Genomic DNA, 12,918 nt, shown 5'->3' on the forward strand with positions numbered 1-12,918 from the left:
AGTTAATGGTTTCATCTTTTACTGAGCAAATTAACATAGTCAGAAAACTCCCCTTAACCCAGCAGTAAATCCCATTCAGTACAGCCATCTTTTATCACACTTAATCTCATAGACTCATAGAATTTTAAGGCCAGAAGGGACCATCATGATCACCTAGTCTGACCTCCTGCATATTGCTGGCCACAGCACTGCACCCACCCACACCAGTAATAGACCCCTAACCTCTGCTGAGTTACTGAAGCCCTCAAATAATGTTTTAAAGACTTCAAGTTACAGAGAATCCACCATTTATCTAGTTTAAAACTGCAAGTGACCTATCCCCCATGCTGCAGAGGAAGGCAAAAAAGCTGCCAATCTGACTGAGGGGAAATTCCTTCCCAGTCCTAAATATGGTGATCATTTAGACTCTCCCCTTATATCATCCTAGTATCTCCCCTCAGCCTTCTTTTGGTTAGGCTAAACAAGCCAAGCTCTTTGGAAAACCTATTTTATGAGAGGAGATTCATTCTTCTGATCATCCTAGTAGTCCTTCTCTGCACCTGTTCCAGTTTGAATTCATCTTTTTTAAACATGGGAGAGCAGAATTGCACACAGTATTCCAGATGAGGTCTCACCAGTGCCTTGTATAATGGTACTACACTTTCCTGTCTCTACTGGAAATACCTTGCCTGGAGCATTAGTTAGGATTGCATTAGCCTTTTTCATGGACACATCACATTGACTGCTCATAGTCATCCTGTGATCAACCAGTACACCCAGGTCTTTCTCCTACTGTGTCACTTCCAACTAAGTCCCCAGTTTATAGCAAAAATTATTTTTGTTAGTCCCTCGGTGCATGACCTTGCACTTTGCACTATAAAATTTCATCCCATTTCTATTATTCCACTTTTCAAGGTCGTCCAGATCTTCTTGTATGATATTCTGCTCCTCCTTTATATTGACAATACCTCCTAACTTTATGTCACCTTCAAATTTTGTTAGCACTTTTTGCGCCATATCAGGATCCTATCAAATGAGATAATTTCTCCTAACTGTAATCCTTCAAACTGGGCCAGACAAAGGATGCCTCACTTCCTACTTAGTAATCATCAAGACAAATCCCAAAGAGATGTAGCGTCCTTGCAGGTCAAGCACCACCCAGATCAATCTCTGGCTAGGTCCTTAAGACAATCTAGCTGGATGTTTGGTATGTGTCCTTCATTGGCAATTTTATCATGCCACCAAAGCATTTGGTAACCATGTGATCAGCAACTGTGTAGTGGCATTCCTCAGTAAACACACTTTGCAATCTGTTGGTCTTCCCTGCTACTAATACTAATATGTCAATACCAATAAAGCTGCTGAAACTGAAACAGGCCTGATGGAGGCACTTACTGGGTTTGGCTATTAATAGCCTTATTGCGGATTTTGTCCTGCCACTTAATATGGAGCAGCTGATGAAGATGAGAATAAAAAATGTCAATCTGCTGCTCTTCAGCTTACCTCAGTGTTCACATTTAACTGGCATATAATAAAGTTGGTATAACTATGGTTCTGTAAATCTGCAGCTTTGTAGCAAGGTTGATGTCCTGACATCTCCACAGAGGCCACCAAAGGGCCCAGAAGTTGGCAGTGGCTGCTACTATATGAGCAGCCACATCTTTCAAGCATCCTCCAGCTCTGTGTGTGACACTTTCCAAGTATTTGATAGTTCTGCCTGCTGTGTAACCCATCTAAACAGGCTAATATTGAGCTGGTTGTTACCTAGAGTAGGAGGCTGCTTGATGGTAATGCCCAATATATATAATAACCCTACCAATTTTTGCCCAACCATTGGCCATCAGCTGTGGTGATTTACCAAACTTAACCAACAGGGTTATGTCATCAGTGTAGTTGACGTCTCAAAACAAAATGGTATTTGGCTTGACAATACCAACATCTGCCTCCTCAGGCTTATCCATCAACCAGTAAATGCCCATCTAAATGTACTTACTACTTACCATTGCTTACTTACTCCTGGCTCTGGTGTATCAGTACTGCAAAAGACTCCTAATAAAGTAAGCAACTACTAGTACGGCCATTTTCTTCCTCATCCCACTGGAAACCAAAAACTGCTCAGTCATGACAACAACTTGTTAGGCCCAGCAACTGAGAAGTGGATGCAGTGAAACATATTAGGTCAGCCATAAGTGAATGTTTTTGCCTGATCACCAATCCTCCAAGCCTCAACATATGTACTTGTTTACCTCCCCTCACCCTTTTCTGGTTCTGGATTTGTGATGCTGCAGCACAGTATCTCAGGACCATTGGTCGGGAACAGGGTTGTTGGGGTATTTTGGTTTGGTTTTTTGGTTTTCTTTTTCTGCTTGAAGTCCTATATGAATCAGACTGAAAAATCCACTCAGTTCCTGTCACCAGATCATTCTTCAGGTGAATGTTCAGGACATTTGGGTGCTTCATCTGAGTTTATGTGGAGACGTGCTGGCAAAAGTTGATTCAATATTCTTGGCCATTAATCTGTAATTCTTGATCACGCAGATAGCATTTGATTCAGAAAAACACTTAAGCATGTGTTCAAGTCCATTCCCATCAGGGCCGCAGTTAATCACATGACTGATTTTTAAGCACATACTTAGTTTCATTGACGTAATGGGACTTAAGTATGTGCTTAAAATAGGATGATTTTCTTGAATTGGGGTCATAATGGTCTGGCCACAGACCCTCACTCTCAAATATGAGGGGCCCAGTTTTGCCATCCAACAAGATAAACAAATGTAAAATGTATCAGATACGGGGAAACTAATAATTGTATATTTCATTGACATTCTGTGATTAAGATACATGTTTCTGTGAAATCAAGTGTTTCCAGTATTATTCTGACTGAATGCTCTGGTAGCTTATTCCAAATAGCCAGTAATGTGGCATCTTCAGTCTTGAATGAATAAATCCTAAACTTCATGGATACCACTCACTAAGGACAATACCCCTTGTCATTAAGGATTGAAATTGAAATCTGGACAGCAAGATGGGACAAGATACAACTGTATGAATAGGAAAATAACTAACTGGAGACTCTATATTCCTGGGGTCATAACATTCTTCCTGCCCTGCAGGGATGCAGTGTCTTTTTGTTATGCCAGGAGCATCACTGAGATTCATCTTGCAGTAGAGGAAGAAATTTCAGGATTATAATTAGACCATTTAGATTTGAAATAAAGGTTCAGACAGGAGATTCATAGAACTTATTTAGATGAAAAACATTGCATTGGAACTATAATAATTTCAAAATGAAATTTGACTTTCATGAGTTTTTGTATTTTGATAATCACTTGCAAAGTCAAAAGCTGAGGGACTTGTTTCAAGATTGGATGTCATTCTAAAAGATACAATCTAGTTCAACCATAGAAATATAGGAATTGCTGTTCTGGATCAGATCGGTGATCCCATCTAGTCTAGTATCCTGTCTCTGACTGTGGCCTGTACCAGGTACATCAGAGGAAACTGCAAGAAATCTCATATTAAGATGTAGGATAATATCCCACCATGTTCTGTCCATCCCATTCTCTTATTAGAGATTGGTTTAAACTGTGAAGCATGAGGTTTAACATCTCTTCCAGAATTTGTTGTCATTATAACGATGGATATTTGTTATCTATATAAAATTTTGATTTCATTTTCAATGTTCCTATGTTTTGACCTCAACGGTATCCTGTAGCATTGACTTCAACAGTCCAATTATATGTTGAGTGAAAAGTATTTCCTTTGATTAGTTTTGAATTTGCTACCTTTTAATATCAATGACTGTCCCCTTGTTGTGTATGCAACAGGGAGAACAGAATAGGATCTCAGAGGGGACTAGAGAAATAAATTTGTGGAGACTGCATGAGAAACATGACTGTCTTTAAAACATTTAGTTGAGTTTCCCTTTGCCTCCTCTCACTCCAGTTACTACAGCTCCATTTTCTATGACCTTCCAAGTGCAAGTATTCCCCACTCTAGCATATATAAAATATGAGATGGAGCCACCTGTTTATGCAATCAAGACAAGTGGAGAGACTGGACAGGGAGGGAGTTCTTCAGGGTGTCAGAAACAGTATCTCATATTCATAGAACTTATTTAGTATCTATAGTGTAAAAATAATAGAAAAATGAGAACAGAGGAACAAGAAGAAAAAATATGAGTAGAGGGCTGAGAACTAAAACAAAAAAGACTCTCTTGGCTCAAAGAAATAGCTACTACCAAAGACGAAAAGAATGTGGTTTTAATAGAGAAGCACACCATAGGTATGTAAGCAGTCAGCAGAATGGCTTAATCCAGGGTCAAAGGCTGCAATTTAGTAAAGGAAAAGAAAATCAATGGGCTGCCTTCCTCAGCAAAAATGTAGAGGTATTAATTACATGGGGCAAGCCTCGCAGACCTCTTTTGTGTCACTACCAGCAAAACCCAGAATGAAAATATATTCAAGTACATTGTTAGGTGAGAAGTATTGAGTAGAGAGATAAGATGCAACTTTCTCAAGTGCTTTGCTCAGAACCAAAGGTCAGACAGCGTTTGATCAAAGGTTAGATGGTTACTGCTCAATGGAGAAGGTGAGCTAGTAATGGAAGATGATAGGAAGGCAGAGTTGCTCAATGCCTACTTGGTTTCAGGCTTCTCACAAAAAATAACATGTGACCAGACAACTAGCGAAGTTACCATAGAAAATGAAGGGGAAGGAATACAGATTGGGATAACTAAGGAAGATCTCAGAGATCTTCTGACCAATTTGAATTAACTCAAATCAGAGAGGACAGATTTAACCAAGGTTACTGAAGGAATTAGCTGAAGAAATCTCAGAGCCACAAGCAATAATATTTGCAAACTTGTGGATGATAGGAGAGGTCCCGGAAGACTGAAGAAGGGCTAACATCGTGCCCATCTTTAAAAAGAGGGGAAAGGAGAAGCCAAGAAACTATAGACCAGTCAGCTTGACTTCAATACCTGAGAAGCTACTAGAGCAATTTATAAAACATTCTGTTTGCGAATACCTGCAGGATGAAGGCATAATCACTAGCAGCAAACATAGATTTACCAAGAACAAATCATGCCAAACCAGCTTGATTTCCTTCTTTGACAGGGCAACTGATTTGGTGGATAGGGGGGAATGCGGTGGTCATAATATGCCGGGACTTCAGCAAGGCTTTTAACACAGTCCCACATGATATTCTCATAAGTAAGCTAGAGAAATGGAGCCTGAACAAAACTACTATTAAATGGATACATAATTGATTAAACAACCTCAAACAAAGAATATCTATTAATGGAATGATGTCGGTTTGGAGGAAGGTCTCAAGTGGGGTTCAGTAGGGATCTGTTCTGGTTCCAGTGTTGTTTGACATGTTTATTAAAGAGCTTGATGTAGGTATAGAGAGCATACTGATCAAGTTTGCAGATGACACAAAGCTGGGTGGGGGGGGGTTGCCAGATAGAGCTAAAATTCAGAGGGATCTTGAAAAATTGGAAAACTGAGCTATAGACAACAAAATGAAATTCAACAAAGACACATGTAAGGTGCTACCCTTAGGGAAGCAAAAACAAATGCAGAATGAGGGAAAATTGGCTTTGCAACAGCACTGCTGAGAAGGACCTGAAAGTTGTGGTGGATATCAACCTCAACATTAGTCAGCAATGTGGTGCTGTTGTAAAAAAAGCAAATGCAATTTTAGGTTGCTGTAGTGGGCTGGTGACCCCACTCCCGCCTGAAGGGGATAAAGCAGCCCTGGAGAGGGCTGCAGCAGGGAAAGATAGGCTGATTGGGAAGCAGCCATAGGTGTGGTCAGCTTAATCAGGGCCCATCTGGCCCTTATAAGAGGGCTGTGGGCCAGAAGAAAGACAGAGACTCTCTCTAGCTTCATTGAGAGAGAAGGACCTGGCTGCCTGGGAAGCTGAGAAGGGTATCTAGGGTGGAGCAGTGATGGGGAAGGGCAGAGGGAGCTGGGGAGCTCCAGCCTAGCAAAGCCCCAGGCTGCAGGCCGAATGAGGACCCACTAAAGGGTATTAGAGCTGCAGAGGGGCAGCCCAGATATAGTCAGAGGCAGCTGGTCCAACCCCCCTTGCTGATGATGAGTGGTTTATAGACTGCGGTCTGCTCTAGGGAGTGGGGGCTAGATGATGACTGGCAGTAGCCACTGAGGCAGGGTGAGGATATAGGGTTAAGGGTTCCCCTGGGTGGGGAGACCCAAAGACTGCAGAGGGGGTACTGCAGAGGATAGAACTCCGAGAAAAAGGGCACTGGGGTCGAGGGGCACGGAGGCCAGTGGCAGGCGAGATATCAGCTGGCAGAGGGTGCTCCGGAGTTGGAAAAGAGCTAATTCCCTGGACTTGAAGGTATATGTTGTCCCCAAATGTGAAATAGTTGTGAGTGAGGACAAAGTTACAAAGTTCAGCCACCAAGTTTGCCATGACATTATCGGGGATACTGTTCCTGATAGCTTGTAGTCCATCTTTGTGTGGAATGTTGGTGTAGAGGGCTTCTACGTCCATAGCAGCCAGGATGGTGTTTTCTGGAAGATCACCAATGGATTGTAGTTTCCTCAGGAAGTCAGTGGTGTCTCGAAGATAGCTAGGAGTGCTGGTAGCATAAGGCCTGAGAAGGCAGTCTACATAGCCAGACAATCCTGCTGTTAGGGTGCTAGTGCCTGAGATAATGGGGCATCCAGGATTTCCAGGTTTATGGATCTTGGGTAGCAGATAGAATACCCCTGGTCGGGGTTCTAGGCATATCTGTACAGATCTGTCCCTGTGCTTTCTCAGGGAGTTTCTTGAGCAGATGGTGCGGTTTATTTTGGTAACCCTCAGTGGGATCAGAGGATAATGGCCTGTAGAATGTGGAGTTAGATGCCCGATGCCAACTCTGTCCACATATTTATTCAAATGACACCATCATAGGACCTAATTACATTAGCCACGCCACCAGGGGCACGCCTACCAATGTGATATATGCCATCATGTGCCAGCAATGCCCCTCTGGCATGTACATTGGCCAAACCGGACAGTCTCTACTCAAAAGAATAAATGGACACAATTCTGACATCAGGAATCATAACATTCAAAAACCAGTAGGAGAACACTTCAACCTCTCTGGTCACTCAGTAACAGACTTAAAGGTGGCAATTTTGCAACAGAAAAGCTTCAAAAACAGACTCCAACGAGAAACTGCTGAGCTTGAATTAATATGCAAACTAGATACCATTAACTTGGGTTTGAATAGAGACTGGGAGTGACTGGGTCATTACACATATTGAATCTATTTCCCCATGTTAAGTATCCTCACACCTTCTTGTCAACTCTCCAAAATGGGCCATCTTGATTATCACTACAAAAGTTTTCTCCTGCTGATAATAGCTAATCTTAATTAATTAGCCTCTTACAGTTGGTATGGCTACTCCCACCTTTTCATGTTCTCTGTATTTATATATATATCTTCTCACTATATATTCCATTCTATGCATCTGAAGAAGTGGGCTGTAGCCCACAAAAGCTTATGCTCAAATAAATTAGTTAGTCTCTAAGCTGCCACAAGTACTCCTGTTCTTTTTGAGGATACAGACTAACATGGCTGCTACTCTGAAACTCGGGAAAGAGAGGTACTACTGGCGTCTCCCCTATCCTGCCCCAATTGTAGCTCCTCTCCCCCCCATACCCTTCCCCAGTCACCCCTCCAGTCTGGAGCACATCTCCCCCTCCCTTATCCTGCTCCACTCACCCCCCTCCCATCCCAGCTCTCTGGGGGTACACAGAGGCACAAGTGAAAAAGTTTGGGGACCACTGGTTTAGACACCGCAAATCCTGCATTTTGGCAAAGGGTTAGATTAGATGACTCTTATGGTCCCTTCAAACCCTATGATTCCATGACAGGATAGCAGCTGAGTTTGAGTCAATGAAAGGTTTAGATATTTATAAATCACCCTTGACAAGTGCCAGCATGGTGTACAAAATAATGTGAAAACTGTAAATCACATAACATCAAAACAGGAACATGAGAAATGGTTTCAGTCTTGACTTACAAATACTGAATCACTTGACCTGAGATGAAGTAGAAGAGCATGCCACCAACTTGAAATGAAATTAAAGGAACTTCTGCATCTTTATATGTGGGGTTCCCAAACTTTTTCCTATGGGCCACATATTAATAGAGACATTATCTCCTTGACACCTCTGCTCTAATTCATGATCCTACAATATCCATATGTATTATTTTTAGCTGTCTTTAATACAATAGATTATGTATTCTTGTTGAAAAGTGTATTACAGAGTTGTCTTTTACTATTCCTTTAATCTCCCATTCCATCTTTTGTGTTTCTTCTTGAAACAGCATCATCTGGCCAGCCAGCTCTCCACACTTGGGGTGTTTGAGAACACAGTTTGGAAACTTCTGCCTGATCTAATGCAGTGAACATCACCATATCACCTGGCCATTTTGCAATTTTTTTTACAGGTATCTCAACTTAGAGAGCAAACAAGGTGTACAGAGAATAGCATGCACATTATACAAACCAGAACACAAAGGGAACACAGGTAGGGGAAAGACATGTGAGAACATTAAGAACATTACATTTGAATATGTGTTATTGGTCTTTAATCTTCAGGCTGACTTAGGTGGTGTGGTTTTTATCGTAATTGTGTGAGAATTGGAGAGCTGAAAATAATAAAATCTGTTGTGAAGTGATGAATTTTGGCTGTGTATGCTAAGAGGCACATCCTTCCTCCTCTGACAAAGGTGTAGCAGATACTCTGGCACAAGTGTGAGTATGTGAGATGTTACCAGATTTGTCTGTTACTTTGGGGTATGCTCATTTATTAGGGTTACTCTTCTGGGAGGGGGGAGTTCTGTAATTCTATCAATGTACTGCTTGTGTCACTTATGTTCTCATATGGAGCTCTACTTCTCCCTTATACAAGTTCCCTCCCAATGGAGCTATCCTGCAGGACCTAGGTTCCCCAGTGCTGGGTTCTTCCAGCCCCAGAATCAGACGAACACACACACATTAACAGAGTGCATCTGAGAGGAACGGATTAATCAGCACTCCCGAGCTGACCCCTTATATGTCCCTGGACTCAGTTCAGCATGTCCCTATACCCACTTTCATGTTACAATTGTTCTGGTAGTAACCCACTTGATGAGCAAACCCCACAGGATTTTTGGGTGCTATAAGGATCTTTAGCTTAGGTACGAGGAGCATTGCTGCAGAGCGAATGGGGAAGCCAAAAACCACCGGGGGGGGGGAAGAGTGAGAGAAGCAACCAGCTTAACTATGAAAGTTATTTATTGCCAGGTAATAACCATATAAGGGGAGCCAAACAAACAAAACGGTTATAATATTAAATCTAACTTAAATTTGATTATAAAAGTCAGGTTTAGAAAACTACAACTGATCCCACAAGTCAGGGTCAGAAGGCTATAGAGAGAAAGCTGGGTTCTCACCACTCCATGAAGCTTGAATTGATTGGGGTTCCCAGGTGGTTGTGGTAGCTAAGGGTCCGGAGTGCTGGAGATAGGCAGAGCCTCCAGCATGATCAGTCAGGAGAAGATGAAGTCCCAATGGAACTGATGCAGATTTTGGATCCAAGCATCAGAGCACTTACCTGAGCATGGGTAGGAGTTCTTGTAGGGAAAGAACAATGGTTCAAGAGAGAACAGTAGATTTGTTTACAAGTAAACTGATGACTCAAGGGAATATATCAAAGTTGTTTTGTTCAGGCTAGATGATAGGAACTGATCATTCCTGGCTATGGGCGGTGTTCCTTCGAGGGAGCTCACAATGCAGTTAGTCAGCTTCAGTATTCTGGATACCAATAAAGAATTTATTACTAGAATTGGTCTGATAACTACTGAGCTGGTGTGTGCAGGCGTGGGTTCATTAACATCTGGAGCAGAGATTCCCCATCATGCAGTGCTTCTCTGCTTTTCTGGTCCCAGAGTTCAGTGCAGTTATTGCCTTGGAATCTCTGTTCTCCATTCTGTATGCTAATGGGGATGCCTCCCCATCCCAACTTTTATGCAAATGAGGCTGGGGAAGTTTCCTTAATCCTGTCAGCCTTGTCCGGAGGGGTTTAGGTGTATCTTCCACTGCCTTTTCATTGCTTTTTGTAAGTCTTTCTTCTGATCAAGCAGAGGCTGGTGGGGGGGAAGAACTTTTGTGAGACAGTCCTGGGTATCGTGCCCTAGTTTCCCAAGAACATAGAGCTGATAGATAACAGAGAGCATAATTAAGAAAAGCGTCACAGGGTAGGTTCACTCCTTTAATGACTGTGCCCATGGGGTGGGCAGGCATAGTGAACTGCGGGAAGAGTTGGGCAAGAACCACCATGCTAAACCTCTAGTCCTTTGACTCCACAGGCAGAAGAAGGGGAGAGTCTATAGGGCTACAGTAATCAAACAATTAAACTGGGAGTTGCTTCTGCAGAGCAAGGATCACAGTCCTAGTAATTCAGGCTGCGTGATGGGAAGAACTTTTTCCTGTTACTGTCCATACAGCTTTGTCTATTAAATATGGTATTGAAAGTTTTGAGGGAAAATGCAAGGATGATAAATAGAACTGACTTTCACATTCAACATATTTCTAACACAGGCAATTCTATGCTATCTGTAGCCAGGAAACACCTACCTGATGGTTCACAATGGCCTGTTTGACACACCTAGTAAAATGTATAAGATAAGAGTCTGCAAGTGTCTGCCCCGTTTGTTACCCCCTCTTTGTTCATGAGAATTACTGCTCATGCTCCTTGAGAACCCTATCCTGTGAGGCACTGAATGCGAAGTATTCAGTACTGGGCCCTAGTATTCTAACTTTGTCACCTGAAATCCTTGAAGAATGTAAATGTTGAGTGCTCCTATGGGGAAAAAAGAGAGCTTCAGAAAAGGCATTCATCTTTCAAAAAAGTATTTAAAGCTCATTGAGTTCAGAGTTGTGTGGTAACGTGAGCAATGTCCTTAAACCATAGACTTTAATAGGGGGCTTCTGCAAAATGTACCTTTATGTTGAGGGAATGTTTCATGTTTTTGATCCATGACTGCTGCAGTCTACCTACAGTATATGTGATAAGCTTACGAAATCATTCATCTGAATTCCAAGCACGACTGCGGAGTTTTCATTCTAGTGCCAAAAAAAAAGGGGGGGGGGAGATAGGAAGAAGAAAGGAAAGGTAAATAATCAGTCACAGGCTGAAATAAAAGGTGGAAAAAAGAAAATAAATGAAATCTGTCAACCTTATAGAATGTGTTTGCTAATATGCTACTTTGACTTGGGAGCTGTGTGGATCATGCAAGTTGTTCTGCAGTGGTTTATAATTGTCCTCAGTAGACAGGGCTTGGCTATAGTCCAAAATTGCTATATATTTACCAGAAAAATAGGAAACCTGATTAAGTCAAATGGATTTCATTGTGGCCTATGAGTGCAGCCTTGTAAACTTATTGATTATGGCCCTTAACATTGTTCTTATTGATGACTGTATCTTGAACATTCCAAAACCCTTAGTGTTTATTTGCTTCAGACTAAAATATATGTTATGCAAATAACGTTGGGGTTTTTTTTTAAGTAAAACACAAAAAGGGGGAGGAGGGGTGAATGTATTGTTGATGATGATGATTTTTTTCCCCTGCCGTAGGTCAATAATTGATTCTAATAATCAGACTAATATATACATTGTTTCACCCTGTCAGATTTCCTTATCCTATGAAGTATAATTTTGGTTAGTAATTGTTTTATGAATGGAACTCTATTATGAATAGTATCAAACACGTAGTGGGTGCTACCAAAATATTAATAGATTTTTTTTTAATAGGGATGGGTGGAGGTGGCTTGTTGAATGGATTATGAGACACTGAAGTCCTTCACTCAGCCTAGGTTAGGATCACTGACAGCAGGCACTCCTGAGCAGACATGACTGCAACATGCAGGACTTCCTGTTGAAGTTTAAAGACTCTCCTCTCTCGCTTCTCATCCCCGAAGGAGTGAAATCAGCCCCCCAATTATTATTTCACTTTGGCACACACACTCCCCACAGTTTGCAGACCTGCAGCATTGCCAATACATCCTAACACCTGGAAGAAATCAGCAGACTGATGAAAAGCTTTGGCTCAACTCATGCAATGAGAAATTGAAAATTATGTTAGTAAAAAGGGTGAAACACACTGATAATCTGTGGTCTGATGCCCTCAGTCACTAAAATCAAAGGAAGTTCCTCAAAGTGGTCTGGAGTCTCAAAGATATGCTGGACCCATCATGCTCGTGGACACACATTGCTGCAGTGGTGAGGAATGCCTTATGATGTCTTAAAATATCCATGAAATGGTGTTCTTCCTAGCTTCTAGCCATTGTGATCAATACATTTTTTTCATCTTCATGTTAGAGTACTGTGTCTTGCTCTACCCATCATTGAACATAACTTCATAAGAGGATTGATGCAGCACTCAGCGGCATGCCTGATACCAGCAAATGGTGACGTGAATACGTCACCTGTGCATTAAAGTGCAAATGCATCCTCACTTATTTCAGAGCAGATTTCAAGGTCTTGCCCCTAACCTACAAATCCCTTAGCTGAGTGGGACCTGACTGCCAGCTTATTTTCAAAACCTTCCAAGGCTGGAAATTTCAGCAAAAAACAAACAAATAAACAAACAAATCCTATGGTTCAAACCATCCATTTAGCTTCACCAATTGCAACACTATTAGAAGCCCCGGTGTAAGCAAAGTTCTAGTAGTTTAATGGTTTTACCATGTCAGTTGTCCCCTGGGATCCTGGAAAGAGAAAACATAAATTATTCTGGACGTTCTTTTAATCAACATTTTGTTCTGTACTTAAATATAATACAAAGGTGAAAGGAACCTTAAAAGCTCCGTAGACTCAGGTGTCAGATTAGTGACAGGTAGTGGTAGTGGTACTCTTCCCAGCTCCAC

Source organism: Mauremys mutica, chromosome 1 (assembly GCF_020497125.1).
Source record: "Mauremys mutica isolate MM-2020 ecotype Southern chromosome 1, ASM2049712v1, whole genome shotgun sequence".
NCBI classification, from domain to species: domain Eukaryota; kingdom Metazoa; phylum Chordata; order Testudines; family Geoemydidae; genus Mauremys; species Mauremys mutica.